The sequence below is a fragment of the Puma concolor genome, chromosome B2 (assembly GCF_028749965.1).
Source record: "Puma concolor isolate L17-30 chromosome B2, mPumCon1.1.hap2, whole genome shotgun sequence".
NCBI classification, from domain to species: Eukaryota; Metazoa; Chordata; class Mammalia; order Carnivora; family Felidae; genus Puma; species Puma concolor.
In genome coordinates, this window is record NC_141671.1 from 89,627,373 (window position 1) to 89,649,834 (window position 22,462).

Genomic DNA, 22,462 nt, shown 5'->3' on the forward strand with positions numbered 1-22,462 from the left:
ATGTTTAATTTTAAATAATCATATATCGGTATGGGAGAACTTTAGATTTGCGATATTCTAAATTTCCATCTTTCTTTTCTTAGTTGTTCCCTCATGTTATTCTCAAGTGTGTTTTTTAATTCATTTTGTATGCTCTCTTGTTTGGAACTATGTATTTTTTAAAACTATATACATCTTAAAACTCTCTGCAATACCTGGCAGATCAGGGAACAATAAATATTAATTAATGATAATTGTAATAGTAATGAGTAGCAATTTAATTTGCTCACATATTCTGACTTAAGACCCCACTGGAATAATGTGGATTTTTACAACAAGCGTAATTTCTTGTCCTTGAAAGCCTTTTCTTTGGTTTCCATTTTAATGTCTCCCATTATTGTTTTGTTAGACATAGACGATATGAAGACAGACTCTGATGCATTATTTATCTTTCCCATAACTAATATCTGGGAAAAAACAAAAGTGAAATTTGACATAGAAAAACTTTTATCTAAGAGCCAGATCATATAAATGCATGTGGTTAAGATGCATTTTTGAGAGTTTTTTGGAAAGATTATGTGGAATGTTGATTTTGTAAGTAAATAAGAAACAGTGTCCTTTGTGTCTTATATATTATTTATGATTCTATTTTTTAAAATATTTTTTCACAAGAATATTTTGCTGGATCTTCAAATCGTCCATGTGTTGGGACTAGTTCACCTACTGGTCCATATCCACATAACTCATGCTTTACTGTCATAGACTGATGTGACACAGTGTAATAGAATATGATGCATTGCCTGAATTTAAAGGAACATGGACTATTTCTGGATCTGCTGTGCAGCATAAGATCTGTATCACATTTGAAACAAAGCTAACCAAGCAGACAGAGCAGAAAGATATGTATAGCATCCATTAATCAGGGTAGAGTATATATTTTTTCAGCATCTTACTCTATTTGCCTGGTATATTTTAAGTCTGAAACACAGAACAAAAATAACCTTAGTGATCGTTCATATTGTTTTTTACATTACTGTCCTTAGAGAATCATCCCCTCAAAAAGATGACAGAGATTTCATTTTGATTAAAAATGGTTAAATACGTTGTATTACATATATTCCTTCATTCCATCTTTTCTCACTGGGGAAACATTAAATATTCTGCAATGTATGCATTTTGATTAATAAATAAATATATGACTATTAGTACCAAGCTGAGCTACTCTCTGCCATTTAACCCAATCAAATTCAAAATAATTTAAAGCATGTTTTTTATAACAACTGCAGGTATCAAATTATGTCAGATTTGAACTAAGGAGAATAAATAAGGTAATAGAATTAACTAAAAGAAGCATATTTACATAAGTGTATGAAGTTATAGAAGACCTTCAGTTTAAGTAATACTTTAGAAGCTCTTTGAGGCAGAACTGCCACACGTGCTCTAAAGAAGGCAACTTACAGGGGTGCCTGGTGGCTCAGTTGGTTGAGCATCCAGGTCTTGATTTGGCTCAGGTCATGATCTCAAGGTTGGTGGGTTTGAGCCCACATCAGGTTCTGCACTGACAGAGTGGATGGAGTCTGCTTGAGATCCTGTCTCCTTTTCTCTCTGCCCCTCCCCCACTTGCTCTCTGTATCTTTCTCAGAATAAATAAAAATAAGCTTTTAAAAAAAAGAAGGCAATTTACATCTCTCTCTGTTTTATAAGGTATGTAACCCATTTTCAAGTTCTTTTCATATAAGTTTACCCCATCTTTCCTACATATTTTAATATGTAAAATCCTTGAAGTTGGGCCACTGCTTCTTTCTTCCATTCATAGAATTTATTCACCCAGATTAGAGAAGTAGGAACTACCAGATGTCAGACTGGCACATGTTTTCCCCATTTGGTCCCCCATTCTGGAAAGAGGTGGTAAAATACCTCTAACCTTACTGCAGTGAGGCATTTACTATTCAGACCCCACCCTTATCCAGAATTTCACTAGTATTTTTCAGGGTTTTTTTTTCCTTATCCATATGTCCTCTCTCCTGCTTTCCCTCATAGCTACATTCCATTCCTCTGAGATAATTACCCCTTGACCTTCCGGTTACTGACAAAATTACTTCTCAAGGGTCTTTAAGTGATACAAACTATCAAGTACATGTAGCTTGCTCCCAAAGCTTATCTCCATCCCTGACCTACTCACATCTTCCCAGATGCACTGAGATCACCTGTCTTTAGAAATCAGCCAGATGTGTTATGTCACAATATGTGTCTTCCACCCCAAAACAATCATCTGTTAACCATTCCACCATGCTCATTAACCTTATCCTACTTTCCCAACTGGCCAACCTGTGCAACATGACTGGACACCTGAAGGTTGGAGAAGGGAACGTATGCTTGTGGGATGATGTTCAGTATTTATTTGATCTGTTCAGTTAACATGATCCCTCACAGCCAGTCTGTAAATAACATTTAGCAGTTTTCCTTATAATTTTTCTATGTTTCCCTCCCCATTTTTTGTCTCACACCCACCCTGAACCCAGATGCAGACCCATTACTACATATGTGGTTTCTTCCCTCATCATTCTCATGCTGCAATCTATTTGAGGTGCAAAGGCTAGAATAATCTCTCACACATCTGTAATGTTTCCTTTCTCCTTACTGCATAAGAGTGACACTCTCCCCTCCTCTTCCTGTCCCTTTCATCCCAATCAACTATATTTTTTTCTTAGTCCACTTCATGAATGATTCATTCAAGTCTATGTAATCTGTTGTTTGCAGAGAAATTGGAGTTTGGAAAGGAGAGAATTGGAAAGGAGAAATTCTCAGTTTCTTTGCATTTTTCCCTTCCCTTCTCTTTCCTTCCTTTTGTAAATGTATCCATTTATAGCCTCCTCCCCTCCCCTCCCTTCCCCTCCTCTTTCCTCTCTCTCCTCTCCTTTCCTTTCATCTATCTCCTCTTTCTGTCCTTTACTTTTATTCATAAGATACTTATTGAACACCTGATATGTTTAAGTACCTTGGGAGCTAGAAACTAAATCAACGTAATCCTACTTCAACTCAGGGAAGTAAGTAGCATGACATTAATCCTCGCAGCACATTTGTTAGGAAGTATTATTATCTATATTTCATAGAAGAGGAAACTAAAGTTGAGAAAGCTTTCATAATAAGCAGAGGTCACAATGCTAATAACAAATAATCTGAGATTCAAATCTAGGCATTCCCAATTCCAGAAATCATATTTTCCCCCCACAAAACTACTTGATTGAAATCTTTATCCACGAAATCTAAGGTACTAGTGAAGATATGGACTTCAGAAGATATGGATAAATGAATCCGAGGTCATAAAACAAAGCCAGTATGCATAGAGGTAAAGAGGGGACAGTGGGATTTTGTGAAATAAACTGGAGGAATTAGAGAGGAATTTGTGCACCACTTGGTGAGGAGGTCTTGTCTACGTTCACGACCATGCCATCTAAGGGTCTTCTGCAGTCCAGTGCAGGTCCTCAGATGCAAGAAGAAGGTCATAGCCGTGGAGCACTGCAAATGGGGCAACAGCGTCATCAGGGTGAATGGGCAGGCCCTGGAAGATTGAGCTGCTCATGCAGCAATACAAATTACTGCACCTGTTTTGTTTCTGGGCCAGGAGTTGTTTGCCAGGGTGGACATCTGAGACTGAGTAAAGGGTGGTGGTCATGTGGCCCAGATTTACAATCTTCCAGTCCACCTCCAAAGCTCTGGTGGCCTATTATCACAAATACGTGGATGAGGCTTCCAAGAAAGAGATCAAAGACATCCTCATCCAGTATGACCAGATTCTGCTGGTTGCTGATCCCTGGTGCTGCGAATCCAAAAAGTTGGGCGGTCCTGGTGCCCGTGCTCCCTATCAAAAATCCTACGGATAGGCCTATTGTGAGGATCAGGGTTCACCTTTATAATAAGTAACTGGTGGGAATCAGGGTTCACCTTAATAATAAACTATTGTCACGGGGAAAATAAGGGATATTTAGGACATAAAATGGTAGAATTTTATGATGAATTTGGTATATGGATTACAGGCTAGAAGGTTTCTATAATGACTCAGAGGCTTCTGACTTACATAATGGAATGTTTGATCTAGAATGGGATAAGGAGGTAAAATATTAATTGACTGCATGTGCACGTGTGAGACAGAAGAAAATATAGAATAATGAAAAAGAAGTATAGGACCAAGTTGTGAAGAGCTGCAACATTGACAGAGGGGCGATCTTAGTCAAGGGCCAATGAAGAGGAAATATGCTAGAAAATACGTGCAGGAAAACAACAAGGGGAGCAGAAGAAAGATTTTAAAAGAAGGAATGTAAATAGCATCAAATGCTATTAAAATTAACACTGAAATTTTTCATCAGATTTGGTGACTAAAGAACATGGCTAACCTTAGCAAGAGCTGTTTGAAGGGAAGTTTCCAGAGGTCAGAATGGGAATGGGTAAAGTTAGAAAATGGAGTCTGAAAGAGCAAGGGATCCTGCTATGGAGAAGTAGTGGTGCTGATCAAGAAAAGTTTTTAGAAGAAGTCATATTTTTTCCCCGTTTATCTTAACAACTTTTTGAAAAAAGAATTCCAAATAATTAAAATAATTTGAGAATGTAGACTTGTAGTATAATTTCCATATGCATATTTAACTAGTCTCATATTTTTCACTAGTTTAATTCTATCTTTATTACTCTATTTTAAGATCCTTAAAAGGACAGATTCATAAATCTAATTATTTTATATCCAATTATAATCTTATTTTAATGTAGTACACATATCAATATTGATCAATTAGTCATCAACTATTTATTGCAGATATACTATACATGAAATAGTTTTCTACTACAGACGGAAGTTCTCTATCAGAACTTCACTTAATATTGTGTTTTCATTCAAATGATAACCTTAAAGTAGTAATTAATCATATTTTAGATTATGCTGTGAAATTTGAGTACCCAGATTTGCATTTGTAGTTTGCACTTTTTTTAAATTCCCATATAAAGTCATGATTTGCTCTATGAAAAAATGTGTATTGATTCAAATGAAGGAATGTTGGGGGAAATTACATCCACATATGTATGTAAACGTCCAGATCAGAGAAGGCTATTCTGTGTTAACAGAATCACATTTGGTTAAATAACACATAACAATAAATAGATCCGTCTGCATAGGTACCAAGTTTTTAAAACAGCAAATAATGAATATACAATGAAATTTTATTTCTTTTTTTAAATGTTTATTTATTATTTTTGAGAGAGAGACAGAGTAAGCAGGGAAGGGGCAGAGAAAGAGGGAGACACAGAATCCAAAGTAGTCTCCAAGCTCTGAGCTGTCAGCGCAGGGCCCAATGTGGGGCTCAAACTCACGAGCCGTGATGTCATGACCTGAGCTGAAGTCAGACACTTAACCGACTGAGCCACTCCGGTGCCCCATGATGTTTTATTTCTCATTCTAATGTCTAGCAATAACAGATTGAATATCTATTTGAAATAGAGTTTAATAGTAATATAAACATCTTATTCAAGGAAAAATGCAACTTTAAATAATCAAATAATACCTTATTAAATTAGGCAGACTCATGGTTAAATATGAGATCTGTTTTTCTTGAACCAGCAAAATATTGAAGTCATTAATAATTCTCACTTTGTACAACATCTTGGTGAATAGGGATTCTCCACTTTAAAATATTAAACTCAAAAATGCAAAGTCATATCTTATATAGAACTGGGCTTGTGCCTATCTCTTCCTACAAGTTATTCAACAATGGACCTTGACCCAGGGATATACAAGAACATACACAGTTGCAGTTCCACAAACACAGAGGTCCAATGGGCTCTGATGCCAGTGACGGCTCCAAGGAAGAAGCAAAACTTGGCTTGATCCTTGCTATAGATTGAATGTTTGTGTCCCCCTAAAGCTCATGTATTGAAACCTAATGCCCAGTGTAATGGTATTTGGAAGTAGGGCCTTTGGGAGGAGCTTTGGTCTTGAGAGTAGAGCCCTCGTGAATGGGATTCATGCCCTTATAAGAGAGATCCCTAGTTGTTTGTTTGTTTGTTTGTTTGTTTTCCTTTCAAAGTGAAGGCACAGAGAAAAGACCGTTTATGAACCAGGAAGTGGGTTCTTATTTCCCAGTCTGCCAGCACCTTGATCTTAAACTTCCCAGCCTCCAGAACTATAAGTTATACAGTTCTGTTCTATATAATCCACTCAGTTTCTGGTATTTGGCTATAGCAGCCTGAATGGACTAAGATAATCCTTAAAATTAGTATAGGCATTGACTCGATATTCTAGAAGAGGGAGACAAAATGAGCAAAAGTATATGGAGGTGTGCTCAGGAAAAAGAGGGCTGCAGTTTAGCTGAAGACTGTGTAAAGTGATCAGAGGACATACAATTACAAAGTAGTCTGGGGCCAAGCTCTAGATTAAATGCTTTTACTGCTAGGCCAAGCCATTGAATCATATCAAGTTTCACTCTGGGTTTATTGTAATTTCACACTGTTTTTACATAATTACATATCTCTTCCTGAGATTTTCAAGTTGCATAAAAAATATTTGCAAACTAGATATTTCTTCATATAAAACACATAAATCAGAAAAATAAAGAAAAAATTAAATAAAACTTTACTGAAACAACCATTGTGTTTCAGTTTTCTGTTTTTAGTGAAATTAGATTCATTGTTAAGTTCATTATTCTTTTCCCCCACTATTTTGTGGCCCTTTCCTCATTGTGCTTCACATCATACCAGGGGGAAAGTGAGATAATATTCGTGTAATTACCTAACTTATTTCTTTACCACCCCATTTCTTTCTTTCATTTCATTTTTTTGTCTCTATGAAAAACATTAAAATATTTATAATTACAACCCTTTATTCCTTTCATTTTCTTTCATTTTGTTCATGTGAATTCTCCAATTGAGGAATCTGTGTTATCTTCAGAAATGTTTTGTGTCTTAAAAATGGAATAAAAAGGACAACTGATAAAGATATTGCTTTTTCCTTCATTAGTAGACCTCAGACTTAATATTTATCATTGTTTTTGTGGATGTCTTTTATATATTTAAACTGCTAACATATAAGAGATGACCAATAAAAGCATACACATACTTTTAAGTTAAACAAATTTCATTTAACATTTTAAATTAATGTACTAAATGAGAACATTGATTTGCACACTTCATGACATACTAATTCTATTCTGATTTTCATAGAATTCTATAAGGAAATGTCAACAGAAGAAATTACCTCTTATTTTAATATTCTCCCAGAGAAGTCATCTTACACTACAGAACACTCTTGAAAACAACAACTTGCTAAAATTTTAAAGATAGCCTCCTTCCAGCAATCAGAATTTCTTCAGAAGTAGAACCTTTTCCAAACATATTAATATTTTCAAAAAGATGATAACCCTGTCAGGGATTAGACTGTCTCCAGGGTTAAAACCATAATCTGGTAAATAATTTCAACAGAGGACTTTCTTTCTCCCTGAATAGAAAACTTCCTCACCAGGGAATCCCACAGATTCTCATTTCTTCAAAGACAGGACCATTTAAACATGTCAGAATCTTCAAAGTGGAAAACATGCCACCCCTTAGCAAAATGAAGTCTTTTAAAGTAGAAGCCCAACAGCATTATGAAGGCTCTGAAAGAAAATTCCCACAGCTCTACAAAATACTGCTTTCAGTACCCAAGTCTCAGATTATAATTTAAAAATGTTATGCAGATCATACGCAATCTACTTTTAAAAAAAAAATAGACTTCAGTTTTTAGAGTAGTTTCAGGTTCACAGCAAAATTGAGCACAAAGAAAAGAGAGATTACATATACTCTCTGCCTCCTCACATGTACAGTTTCCCCAACTATTACTATCCCCCACCAGCGTGGTACTTTTGTTGCAATTGAGGAACCTACAATGACACATCATTATCACCCAAAGTCCATAGTTTACATAAGGGTTCATTCCTGGTGTTGTGCATTCTATGGGTTTGGACAGGTATCAATGTTACGTATCATACCAAGTAGTTTCACCCCCTAAAACTCCTCTGTGCTCTGCCTAGTCATCTCTCCTCCCCTTTAACCCCTACTAACCACTGATGTTTTTACTGTCTCCATAGTGTTGCATTTCCAGAATATCGTATAGTTAGAATCATGTAATACATATCCTTTTCAAATTGGCTTCTTTCTATTTTTTAGAATAATAAATGTTTATGAAGCTGACCCATATTCAATGTTTATAAAATCAAAATAATATGGATAAGAAGAGACTTGAAGTCAACTCATTAAATAATAGGACTAGCATGTACTTCTTAAAGTCTTTTTTTAAAATTTTAATTCCATATAGTTAACATGTAGTGTTATATTAGTTTCAAGTGTACAATCAAATTGGCTTTCAATCAGTGATATGCACATAAGTTTCCTCCATGTCTTTTCATGGCTTTATAGCTCATTTCTTTTTGGCACCAAATAATATTTCATTATCTGAATTACCGCAGTTTTTCCACTCTTCTACTGAAGGGCAACTTAATTGCTTACAAGTTTTGGCACTTATGAATAATGCTACTATAATTATGTAGGTAGGACATAAGTTTTCAATTTCTTTGGGTAAATATCAAACACTGCTGTGGCTGGATAGTATGGTGAAAGTACATTTAGTTTTGTAAGAAACTGCCAAACTAACTTGCACGGTGGCTCTATCATTTTGTACATCTACCAGTGATAAATGAGAGTTCCTGTTGCTCCACATCCTTGCCAGCATTTGGTGTTGTCAGTGTTCTGACATTTGACCATTCTAATAGGTAGCTAATAGTATCTTGTTTTAATTTGCATTTCCATGAAGACATATGATGTGGAGCATATTTTAACATGATTATTTGCATCCATATAATATTTGTGTGGTGTCTATCCAGAACTTTGACCCATGTTTAATTGGGTTATTTGTTGTCTTATTGTTGAGTTTGAATGTTCTTTGTGTGAACATATATATATATATATATATATATATATATATATATATATATATATTTTTTTTTTAACAACACTTTCTCAGAAATATTGTTTTTGGAAATATTTACTCCCAAATTGTGGTTTGTTTCTTTTTTTATTATTGTTTTGACATTCTTCTGTAGAGCAGAAATTTTTAATTTTAATAAACTCCAGTTTATCAATTCTTCAATGGATTTTGCCATTGGTGTTGTATGTAAAAAGTCATTGCTATACCCAAGGTCATCTAGAGTTTCTGTGTTGTTTTCTAGAAATTTTATAGTTTCACATTTTACACTTAGGTCCATGATCCATTTTGAGTTAATTTTTTTAAAGAGTATAAGGTCTGTGTCTAGATTCCTTTTTTTTTTTTTTTTTTTTGCATCTGAATATCCAGTTATTCCAGCACCATTTATTGAAAAAAATTATCTTTGCTGCATCAATTACCTTTGTTTCTTTGTCAAAGCTTAGTTGACTATATTTATGCAGATCTATTTTTGGGCTTTCTATTCTGTTCCATTGATCTACTTGTCTATTATTTTGCCAGTACCAAATTGTCTTGATTACTGTAGCTTAATTATAAATCTTGAAGTCGGGTATTGTCATCCTCCAACTTTGTTCTTCTCCTTCAATACTATGTAGGATATTCTCAGTCTTTTGCCTTTCCATATAAAATTTAGGATCAGTTAGCTGATATCCACAAAATAACTTGCTGAGATTTTGATTGAGGCTGTACTGAACCTGCAGATCAAGTTGTGAAGAACTGATATGTTTATATACAATCTACTTTTGAAATGTTCCCATTTGATTTGAACCATTTTAACCGTTAAGTAAAATATGGTAAGATACACTTATCAAGAAAATAAGATTAGTGTCAAAAGCTATATTTCTATATTCCTTTAACTCTCATATAAGAATCCAGGGGAAAATAGTATATAAATGATGAACAAAACCCTATGGTTTTGAATCATGTAACACAGTTTTACCTTACTTCATGTTATGTGTGATCTCGAGGAGGAGCCTACAAGTCAGGAGAACAAGTTCTGTGATGACAAGTAAGTCATCTGGACTGCTGTACTTTTCTCTTTAGGTAAAAAAGTTTATCTGCTTCATCCACTTGACTGACACATTGTGAGGTTGAGTTAATCTTAGGGAAAACTGTGAAAAGTGATGAGTGCTAAGCCATCATCACCATGGTCATCATTGTCAACTACACAATTGCCACAATTTTCCATCCCAGAAATTTGCATGTAGCCAGATAATCCTTTTTTTTTTTTTTTTGGTCTAAATTTCAAATTTGTTTGGGTTGTGAGAGTTTTGGACATAAAATGGTATCATAATTACAAGTAAATTGAATGTCTAAGAAAAGTTACTGAAATGCATAGATGTTAGAGGAAAGAACAGAAAACTTTTGCAGTAATTTTTACTTTTTACCATTTATTGCATTGTTACTTATTATTTCTATATTTACATTTTATTATCAGTGTAGTCTAAGTATTGTTTGTAATAGAAAATATAATTTTATTCCTATTTATAGTATTCTATTTCTAAAAACATATGGAAGGCTGATTCAGAATATATTAAATTTAAGATTATGGGGATCAGGAGCAGGTCATGGGTTAGGTTAATCCTCTTTTCTCCTCTTCAATTATTTGTTTTCCCAAGGTGGTTATTTCATTCTACAATTGAAAGAGGACTAAAACATGGAGCGTGTGTGTATGTCTGTGTGTGTCTGTGTCTCTGTGTCTGTCTGTATGACTCAAATATATGATAGAATAGAACTCAGTATAATAAATGATACAGTTTTATAGACCATTTAAAATGTACACATGGCCAGAACTCACCGTGAGCAAAATTAAATGAATTTGAATTTCTGAATTGAAATTTGTGGTTACAAAGGTTTGGGGTTAATTGATATTACGTTTTTCTGCCTATTAGTCTCTTTGTCTTATTCATAGTCAACTGAAGCCACCTCACAAATCTTTGTAGTTCCATATCCCAGGACAGCTTTCCACCTAGTAACAGATTCACTTAATACATTCTCAGCTCTTTAGCTCTTTGGGCAAACTGATTTTCTGGACTCCCAATGCTTTTCTGACCAGAATTTTGAGAATTTTCTGACTGCTTCCCTAGGAGCAGGGCTGCCTTAGCATCCTTGCCATGTCAGTCCTTGAACAGGAGCAGCCTGTGGGAAGCGCAGCTTTGGTGCAAACTCTGGGTCTGAGAGGAATGAGCTAAGGCCCAAGGTCAATTATCCTTTGTTGCAGTTGGGAAAGATCTGAGAGGCTTATTTTCATGGCCACCATAGTGGATGAGAGCTAGTTTATTAGGAACTCCTGGGGCCAAGAAAATGAAAATATCAAAAGAAAATCAAAATGTTTAAGTACCTGTAATGTTCCAGGTGTTTTCAGTGTCTTAACACTTGTTAACTCTTTTACTTTTTATTATTTTTAAACGTTTTATTATTTATTTGTGAGAGAGAGAGAGCGTGAGCAGGGGAAGTGCAGAGAGAGAGAGGCAGGTGGGGGGGGCAGGGCACAGAAGATCTGAAACAGAGGATCTGACAGCACAAAGCCCCACAGGGGCCTGAACCCATAAAAGGTGAGATCATGACGTGAACCAAAGTCAGACACTCAAGCTCAACCGACTGAGCCATCCAGGCACCCCACACTTGTTATCTCTTTTAAATTTTACAAAACCCCAAAGAGTAAATCTTACTATCCTGATATCGAATATATAAATATGAACATATAAAAACTGACATCACCTTAATTTTAAGGAGATACTTGAATAGTAAACGACACTATGTTAAAACTCAGTTGCTAAATGGATGCCTCTGATGGGTTATAGAAAATATGTTATCAGTATCATCACCAATTTCATCAGAAAAATCTTAAGTAATGTGAAGCTCAAAGTTTATCACTGGCAGAAAACACCTTTGGTTTCTTCCTCTGACAAGTTTATTTTAATCATTTTCAATAAAGTATCTCCCAAATATCCATGCCTGAATAACAATAGTTTGTCATTAATTCTTTCAAATAAAATGATATTCCATGAAAGACTAGTTAGTTCAGCTTGTGATTCATTTTTGCAAGTGCTTCTCCTCCAGATAACCATCGTACTGCAGCATATAGCAAAAGTGCATTTTGTATACTTCCCACCTCATCACACGGTTATTAAAATGAGGTGTACTCAAGTGTCAAGATTTAATAAAATCATAAATTTCTATTGCTTTACTGAGATATTCTTAAGGGAAACTCTTCATTTAAATAATTAGTTGAACTATTTATTTATTAAATGTGAATCTGTGGTGGTGAGAAATAACCATGACTTCTAGTGGTGTGGTGCAAACTGCCAGCAGCTGTATCCACCTCTACTTTTTGTACCATTGGTGCAATTATGAACACAGTGATAGAAATAAAGTAATGCGTTAGTATTATTATGACAAAGTTTGATCGTGTGTATCCACTAAAAGTATCTTGGGTGGCCGAGGGGTCCAGACCACATTGTGAAATATTGTTCACGGTTGTAGTTAAGAACTCTTGAGACTATCCTAGAATATTTGTTCCATGAGGGCAGGGATCTTATATTGTTCATTTATGTGTTCCAAGCACTCAGAATGATCAGTAGCACATGATGTAAATATAAAAGTATTACCTGTTGCATTAAAGAAAGAAACATTGAAATCCTGAATTTTGATCCCTCTCCTCTCCCAGATACCCTCGTCACCAATCAGAGTATGTGCTAAATGGTTTTGTGATTTCCTTCTCTAATTTTTAAAAGAGATAATATAAGTACTTAGCTTACAGGTTTGTTTTAAAGATGAAATGTGAAAATGCATTAGAATGCTTCATAAAATGACCAACACAAGGTAGTGATATTCCATTATTTAAAAATATGTTGAAAAAATACATATATTAAGGTTCAATAATTGTCTCAGTTATAGTTATAGCTGGTTCTTTTGCCTATAATAATGTTGCAATCAGAAGAGTGAAGTATCATATATAAATGAAAACTTGGGATAGCAGGTCAAGGCTTAGATGGTAGCTTCAGAATGACTTCAGGCACTCAAGCTTCTATTTTTTCTGCACTAATATCCTACCACAGGCCATGTCTTGATCTAGTGTAGCTGCTGAAGCTTCAGTTTTTGCTTCTGCAGTGCAGGCCAGAAGATGGAAGAAAGATAGAAAAGGTTTTTAAGAAGTCTGACCTCAGCTGAATCAGCTCCCTTTAAAAAGGTTTCTCAGAAGTCTCATACCTCATATTTACATTTCTTTTGGCCATAGCACCGTAACATACAAAGGAAGCAGAGAAGTTAGTCTTTTATTCTATGTGTCAATACGCCTACCTAAAAACTGGGGTTCCTATACTAAGGAGAAAGAAGAAAACTGATGGTGTCCACCTATCGCTGGAACAATGTAATAGTTGCTATGTAACCTATAATGTGGGTATATTCTATCGTCTGATTGATGCAGATGCTTTTTGCTCCTCTGTGGACATAACAACTCTTTGACCTAACACTGAACTCAGCACCTTACCATAGGCCTTTATCCTTACTAAAGGACAGAGATTGTGCATCAGACTATATCTACTGCCTGTATGCTCTCCCCAGGATCAAGCGATGGGAATCTCTATGGACAGTGCATCAAATGTGATTCAGCTACACCGATGACTAACCATTTTAGGCTGAACTGAGGAGCACTACAGCTATCCACGTTTCCTGAATCTTATCCCAATTATATTTCATTTAATAACGCTCAGTGAAATATCTGGTGGCAGGGGAAATGAAACTACATGCTTTTATGGGATCATTCATCAAGAACTAATTGAAGCGTTCATACAGTTTAGTGCTGATAAAACAGCGTTACGATAAACAATAACAAAATTCACCAGAGAAGGATTTGTTTTGCCGTGAGGAAAATGGTTCCGTTTCATCCTGGGATTCCTGGTTAAAAGAGTCTCCAATGTACAAAGGGATAAACGCAGACCCCCCTGCATAATGACGGGGTGGAAGCTGTGTCAAATGTATTAGTGTTGCTCCACTGCAGCCATTCTCCTCCTAAGTATTTGCTATTGTGTGGGACTCTGGCAAGAGGCTGCAGGACCAATGGGATTTTTAAAAGTTTCTTTTTGCTATTGATTGTTACTATGCTTGAAGCAGCTCCTTCACAGCATTTATTGGAAAATACAGAAAAATCTTAAAGTGTACTTTAACAAGTTCAGCTTTTCTTAAATCCCAATTTAAGAAGTTCCTTTTTGAATACTTCTGCATATGGAGTTAGTTGGCTTTTTGTCACTGCAATCCCTGTTCCTCCACACGTGGTACTTGGACATCTGGCTGAATTGAAAAGGAGGAAATAGAAAATGGATACCTTACACCTTACCACTTTGGGGGGAGGGATTGAAAGGAAATAGTAGCAAAATGAAATGTATGAGAAATGTGCCACAAACTGCTGTGAACCTGAACATTTATTTGCTATATTTATATGACTTAAATGGCAGTAAGCGTGATACGATAGGTGCAGAATTTACTGGGTAATTGGTATATCTTATATATAATGACCACAGATTTTATTGGTAAAACATATTACCCAGATTCAACTTAACTGTAAGCAATAAGACTAGTCTCTTCTATCAACACCACTTTAATATTGTTTAAATAGCATTATATGGATACAGATTTTAGATAAAAGATCAACATATAAGAAGGCTCATGAGATGATATGAACAAGCATCTTTCACAGACACCACTAATATTTATTAGTGTGTTTTGAAAAACCTGCCTATAAAACAAGAAACTCTGGTAATATAGTTATGGTCAAATATTACAGCTTTAAGGTGCAAATTTTTGTTCAAATTTGCCTTGCATTATAAAAGTAACTTCTATTAAGGGCTTTTTAAACAGTAATTTTCTAAAATTCTTAATACATTTTCAACAAAGCACTGCCAAGCCTAAATTATTCCCCAAAATGAGAAGGATTTTTATTTTTTATTTTTAAAAATTCTTTTTTTTTTTAACGTTTATTTATTTTTGAGACAGAGAGAGACAGAGCATGAATGGGGGAGGGTCAGAGAGAGAGGGAGACACAGAATCTGAAACAGGCTCCAGGCTCTGAGCGGTCAGCTAGAGCCCGACACGGGGCTCGAACTCATGGACCGTGAGATCATGACCTGAGCCGAAGTTGGATGCTTAACTGACTGAGCCACCCAGGCGCCCCGAGAAGGATTTTTAAAAACCACAATCACTCTTTGGATTGGCTAAGAAGTAGAATCGATGCTTAGTTTCCAGTCACTTCAGTTAATTTGTAGCACCATTAATAAGTGAACTATAAATTCCTATTATGACACATAAGAAGTATCAATTTAGTAGATATGTTGAAGGATAAAATTATGATTGTAGATTTTGTAGCTTTCATATTGTAAACCATATTTGACTTTCCATGTAGATTTGCCAAATAGAATTTGATAGCAAAGGCATCTGAAAATGGGAATGACAGATTAGCATGAATTAAGACAGCACCCTGCTATAATTCTTCCACTGTGGTTCTCAAACACATTAGGCAGCTTCTCCACCAGTACTTCCCTTCTGTATGACACCTTCTTTCTCAGGATTCCCACAGGACTTGCTCAGTCATATCTTTCAGACCTCGGACAAATGCTACCTTCTCAATGAGCACTTCCTGACCACCTTATTTTGTATCACAACTCACATTCCCCCACCCCCAGCTCATATACCCTGATGGCTACCTGACTTATTTTTCTTTATTAACACTTATTAGCATCTGACACCCTATGTATACATAGTTTTTGGCTTGGTATCTAACGACACGTTTTAGCATTTAGACTCTGTAAGGGCAGGTGGTGTGTATGTTTTGTTCACTGCTTGATCCCAGAGCCTAAAATATGACAGATTCAGTGATATATGTTGAGTGAATGGATTACGTTCTAGATCTTCCGTATCTTATACACAAGTTCTTTGAGCACAAGCAAGTTACTTAGCCTACTGGTTTCTGTTTCTTTATCTACAAAACATGAGAAATAATGATGCCTGCTACATTTTGTGGATTAAATGAAACACTGTGGATGAAAGCTTTTTCTAAAGGCAAATGTTCACTGTTGGCACATCAAATGGCTTTAAGGAAACTGTGTGGAGGTAATAGATTTCGCTTTGCTTGGATTATCTGGTTCAGAGGAGACCTAGACTTGGATTACGGTGTTGGCTTTGGGATACAAATCAAAGTCAAAGCTATGAACTCTTTGCCTATTCTAAGTTGTTAGTAACACAGCAATCAGTTGATCTTGTGACAAAAAGCAGGCAGTGATTTATAAAGACATGTTTAGAGGTAACATGTAGATGCAAGATAGAATTTAAGGGATGGAAATTAGGTGGGGTGAGGGTAGTAGGATGCTAAAGCCAACTGGCCTATGTGAGAAATAAACTGGTGAGTGTGGCCTTGTTTAAAGTATGCTATCAAGAAAAGTGAGGCTTCATAGAAAGGGTAGTGTGGTGATTAATTATATGTGTCAATTTGGTTATGCTATGGTGTCAAATGCTTGGTCAAACATTAGTCTAGATGTTTCCAGGAGGTTCTTTTGTATATGTGATTAACATTTACAATCAGCTGACTTTAAGTAAAGGACATTTCCCTTGGTAATGTGGATGGTGGGTCTCATCCAACCATTTGAAAGCCTTAAGAGCAAAACGCTGCAGTTTCCTGGAGAAGGAATTCTGCCTCAGGATGTAACATAGAAATCATGCTGAGTTTCCAGCCTGTCTGTCTGTCCTATGGATTAGCTAGCTCCCACATTCCTGGGAGCCAATGCCTTAAAATAAAACTCTCTCTCTCTCTCTCTTTCTGTCTCTCTCTGGCTCCCTCTTTCTTTTTCTCTCTCATTAGTTCTGTTTCTTTAGAGAACCCTGATCGATACAAGTAGTAATCTGTGGTTTACAACTGTGAAAATTAAATAAAACAGTGTGTGCTAATTTCATAATAAAATCCTAGCACACAGTAGGTGCTCAAAAATGGTCATTCTCATCATGGTGATGGTGGTGGAGGTTATCAGGTAATGTGTTTACCAAATGGAGTTTGGTCCTCAATTAGCCTATGAGAGCACCCACTGAGTACCTAAAATTTGGTGACTAACAAGTCAAATTCAAATAAATAAAAGTTCAGTCAATTATAAAACACACTCAAAATATTAAGTATAGAAGCAAATTTGTTTATTTTTTAATTTTTTTTAATTTTTTTAAACTTTTATTTATTTTTGAGACAGAGAGAGACAGAGCATGAACGGGGGAGGGGCAGAGAGAGAGGGAGACACAGAATCGGAAGCAGGCTCCAGCCTCTGAGCCATCAGCCCAGAGCCCGACGCGGGGCTCGAACTCACGGACCTCGAGATCGTGACCTGAGTTGAAATCGGACGCTCAACCGACTGAGCCACCCAGGCGCCCCGCAAATTTGTTAATGTAGCTATAGTGAGAACAGTGTTTAGACAGGGTATAAATTCTTGAACAAACAGCCTGGTATTCAAATACCATCTTTGCATCTTACCTGTATGTGATCTTATCTGTGAAATGGGTATTGTAATGCTTTCCCCACAGACTTGCTGTGGAACTTTAGTAAAGTAAATTATATAAAACATCCAAAACTGTGCCTGTCATATTTTGCTCCTCATTTCCCTAAGGCACAGTAAGTTAACATCAAGTTTCCTAATTTTTGAAATTTCAACTTTAGCCCTTGTATGCCAAAAGAGAGGTCAATTTCAAATTCCATAATTGGCGATAGACATTTTTCTTTTTCCCTCCAGATAACTGAAACTTTACTGAGAGAAAAGAATGTTTGATAAGGCACAAGCAATTTTTAATGCAGTCTCACATTGACTAAAGCTTCATAGAGAAGAAAAGGGTAGCTGCCTTACCAGACAGGGAGTGCATAGTTAAAGCCTTTTACCCTTATAGGCAGGTACATCAGAGAGGGGTTCGATGCACCCCAAAACCAATGATCCTCACAAGTCCCTCACAAGTCCTCTAGGACATCTTTGGTGGACTTACCCAAACAGACTCAAGAGCAGCAACAAGGCCCAGGATTGAGCTCTGTCGCTGCAGAGTCTATTATGGGACACTGATAATAAAGCCGAGTGCCCTATAGAGAAAGAAACCAGAATCATTGTCGTGTTATAAAATATATATTTTACTGTATGTCCATATGATGTGTATTTTATTATCAGTAGTGCTTATTAATGAAGAGTTATTCATTCTCAGGAGTATCATTTAACTTGAAATAAATAAAGAAACTGAGTGTCGTTTTAATATTATAAATGTACCTTCTAAAAATACAAGAGAAAGTTGCTTTTTATAGGAAGGAAGGAAGGAAGGAAGGAATGGAGTGTTTCAATTATAATATTATTTCTTGAAATTTAGGGCATATTAAAGGATACTTTAAAAAAACTATTTTGGGGGCGCCTGGGTGGCGCAGTCGGTTAAGCGTCCGACTTCAGCCAGGTCACGATCTCGCGGTCCGTGAGTTCGAGCCCCGCGTCGGGCTCTGGGCTGATGGCTCAGAGCCTGGAGCCTGTTTCCGATTCTGTGTCTCCCTCTCTCTCTGCTCCTCCCCCGTTCATGCTCTGTCTCTCTCTGTCCCAAAAATAAATAAACGTTGAAAAAAAAAATTAAAAAAAAAAAAAAACTATTTTGGGGCACCTGGGTGACTCAGTTGGATAAGCCTCCTACTTCAGTTCAGGCCATGATTTTGCAGTCCACGGGTTTGAGCCCTGTGTTGGGCACTGTGTTAACAGCTCAGAGCCTGGAGCCTGCTTTGGATTCTGTGCTCCCTCTCTCTCTGCCCCTCCCCTCCTCACTCTCTGTCTCTGTCTCTCAAAATCATACATAAACATTAAAAAAAAAATCAAAAACTATTTTGGTATGTTATAAAAGGATTATATGTCATTTAAATTATTGACAAATTTGAGGAATTGTTCCATGTAACCAAAAAATAATGATATTAGTAGTAATAGTAATCCTTTTTAAAGAAAGTTTACTTATTTATTGTGTGTGTGTGTGAGAGAGAGAGAGAGAGAGAGAGAGAGCATGGGGAAGGGGCAGAGAAAGGAGAGAATCTGAAGCAGAGAGAATCTGTGCTGTTAGGACAGAGCCTGACATGAGGCTTGATCCCACAAACCATGAGATCATGACTTGAGCAGAAACCAAGAGTCAGAGGCTTACCCGACTGAGCCACCCGGGTGCCCCAGTAATTGTAACACTTATAAAAGCAGAATGCACGTTGCCAGGTAGGCTGACAGAGTGTGCCAGGGCGAAGGCTCTGGCCAGCACCCTTGCAATAGAACATCCCTGGGGCAGCTCAGGAAGGCTGGTGAGTGTGGCACCCCATCAGGTAGACAGAAGCAGAAACTCAAGCAGGAAATGTCTGGCTGTAACATCTGGGTTCAGAGACCAAGGGCTGTATTGGGGATTAACTAAGAGTAGGCTCATTAAGACAATGTCAGGAATGGAGAGAGATGGAAGGAGAGGCAGCAGCCAGGCTGTGTTTGATGGTACTGAAAAGAAGAGCTCTGGGAGGATTAAGGCAGAAGCGAGGTCAAAATTTACCATTAACTTTTTTTCCAAATTGTTAATAGCTTTATTTGATTTTAATTATATTGCAAACATATATTGAAATACTTAGATGATATAAAAACTATAAAGACAAGAGTACAAGTAAAATCCTGAATTCCATGTATTTATAGGAAAGTTAACAATTTTTTAGTCTTTCCATATACAGCACATACTTTTTCATTTATTGGGTCATACTGATCCATCACCTGTTTTTAAGGATTTCATCTTTCTTTTCTTTTTTTAATTTTTTAAATGTTTATTTATTTTTGAGAGAGACAGAAACAGAACGTGAGCAGGGGAGGGGCAGAAAGGGAGGGAGACACAGAACCTGAAGCAGGCTCCAGGCTCGGAGCTGTCAGCACAGAGCCGGGTGTGGGGCTCAAACCCACGAACCATGAGACTATGACCTGAGCCAAAGTCGGACGCTTAACCAACTTGAGCCACTTAGGCGCCCCATGAATTTCATCTTATTTCAATGACTATAAATCCACATTGTCGTTTTCAATGTGTGCATAGTAATTTATTTGGTGAATATACCCAAATGTACTTTATCCATTTTCTGTAGATAGGCATTTAGGCTTTTTCATGTTTTTTTAACCAAAATAAACACTTTTGTGATAAACACTCTTTGAAACTGCTATTGCTTCCCTGTTTGTTTCAAATATAAATAAAATTTATTTTTCTTCCTGAAAATAATATAACCACGTGAAGTAAGTTTTGAAAACAGAAAAATTAAAAAAAATTATTTTTATTTTTGCCATTATAACATGTCAATCTTTTTTGTCTTTCTTTCTTGGGATCTTTTTTTTTTTTTTGTACTAATTTTTATCACTTTTAATTATGTAGTAGGTGATTTGTATGCTGCTCAGCTAAAAGACATCAATCAAACCTCAAGTCTGTAGTTGTTTCTAGTCTCAGAGGTGCCAACATGCATCAAGGAGGAGTGTAGGGTGAAGTGTAGGGAGGCTGTGACAACCAGGAGCTTCTACATGCCAGGAGAGATGGTGCTCCCTCATCCAGGCATGAGACTGGCACTTCATGGAGGCTGACTTTCTGAATCCCACCAGTTGGCCTGGTTGTGTCTGTCATCTCAAGGCCACCCGGAGCCTCTGTCCTCCAGAGTTGTTGGGTTAAGAGCAACGAGTACTGATGTTTATTAAAAAGACAAAACTGTGCTTGTAGAATTGTACATATTATCCTATTTAATACTTACTACAACAATTTGAGTTAGCTGTAACAAGCATCTTTTTATAGATAAGGTGATAGTTTCAGAAAGGTTAAGTTACTTAGCCAAAAGTGCATTACATAGAAAAATTGGAATGGAAATCTGTAACTGTGGGCCTCTAAATAAACTTGTGAATAGCCTACAAATGTCCTGGGCTATGTGGTGATAGGTGGTAGTAGATTCCTATCCTTGATCATATCCTTCTTGATCATATCCTTCCAGTTAGAGGAATGTACAGTTGTCATTTCCTGGGTTAGGAGTGTGAGAACATATAAGATGCAAAATTACCTTCATTTATGTGATAGATGGGTGAGTAATGCTATAAATTACCCATATATCTTCAGAAGATATATGGGATGAACTCTGTTGGCTTAGCTCTACCAGGTACATGGCTTGGCCAAAGGTTTTGATGATGAGAAGGAACCCAAGATGCTCTCTCTGGGGCTTACCAAAGAGTTTCAGATGATGTCACTTGTCATAATGATTTATTTTCAACTGTACCACATGCCAGGGGGGACCAGCAAGAAAGAGGGATTGACTAGGAACAACATACTTGGCACTGCAGAAAGAATAAAGTTGCTAGGACCAACATTTTTTTTTTTTTTAATAGAAATCAAAACTGATTCCTCATGATATTCATGAATCAAAGCATTCTACCTCCATCTGATCCTAAGTGAATTTCTATAGTTTAGGTGAAAAACAATCTAATATAGACAATAGTCGAGGTAGGGCACTAGTGCAATGGATGTCTCTTACTTTGTTGTACTATCAACCTCCACTTTTTCTACATCTAGGCCTTTCCCAGTGCTGTCATCCATAGTGTAGCAGCTGCATCAAACTTATAACCATATGACCTCTGTCAACTGGCCTGGGGTGGACAATTGGCTAGTCATACTGAGTCCTTATTCAAGAGGCTTAGAACGTAGGGTTAAGAATGTCATGCTCTCACCAGGGGTTTGGACTGTTTGGAATAGTTGTATCACCACACGTCCTAGCATGTGGGCCAGAGTGAAACAGCAATGACAGTGAGAGAGAACATGAAGCAGAACCACAGAAGGCAATAGAGAAGAAAGCTGCTCATTCGAGTTTTTCCTGAAATCCTTGCGATTGTTATCTTTGGGTTTAGTGAGATGTCTCATGTCTTTATAAAATTCTGTTTTTATCTTAACCTGGTTGGAGCTGGGTTTCTATCACTTCTGATCACAAGAATTCTAACTAATATAACTAGTGTTAAACTAAGCTTGAAATGAATTGAACCAAGAAAAAATAAATGGGGCAGCTTCCATAGTTAATACGTAAACCAGATTATCTGTATGAGAAATAGGAAAAACTTCATGGTTTTCTAAATTCAGAAGGGAGTAGCAGATGCCACTGTAGTCAACTATATTAATAAAGGTACCTCCTATTTCTTGAGGAAAATATGACATTTAACTAACAGTACCAAAGGCAAGCTCTCACCTTTTGGAAAGGTCTTTTTACTCTTTAATATGATTGTTAAAATAGCAGTGGATTTTTTTTTTTCTTCATGGCTGGCACCACGGAAAGATAATAGGAGTGACTTGACTGCAGTGAAAGTTTCATTTCAGAAATATTTTCAAACTAGCCATATAAAGGGCAGCCAAACAAAACAAAACCAAACCCCTCTCATTTCAGGTTATTTTATAAGAATTGTGCAT

General features: G+C 36.6%; 1 pseudogene; it reads left to right on the top strand.

The window, feature by feature from the left end:
• Positions 1-3,426: 3,426 nt before the first annotated feature.
• On the top strand, positions 3,427-4,249 carry LOC112862706 (small ribosomal subunit protein uS9 pseudogene; annotated as a pseudogene).
• The last annotated feature ends 18,213 nt before the right edge of the window (positions 4,250-22,462 follow it).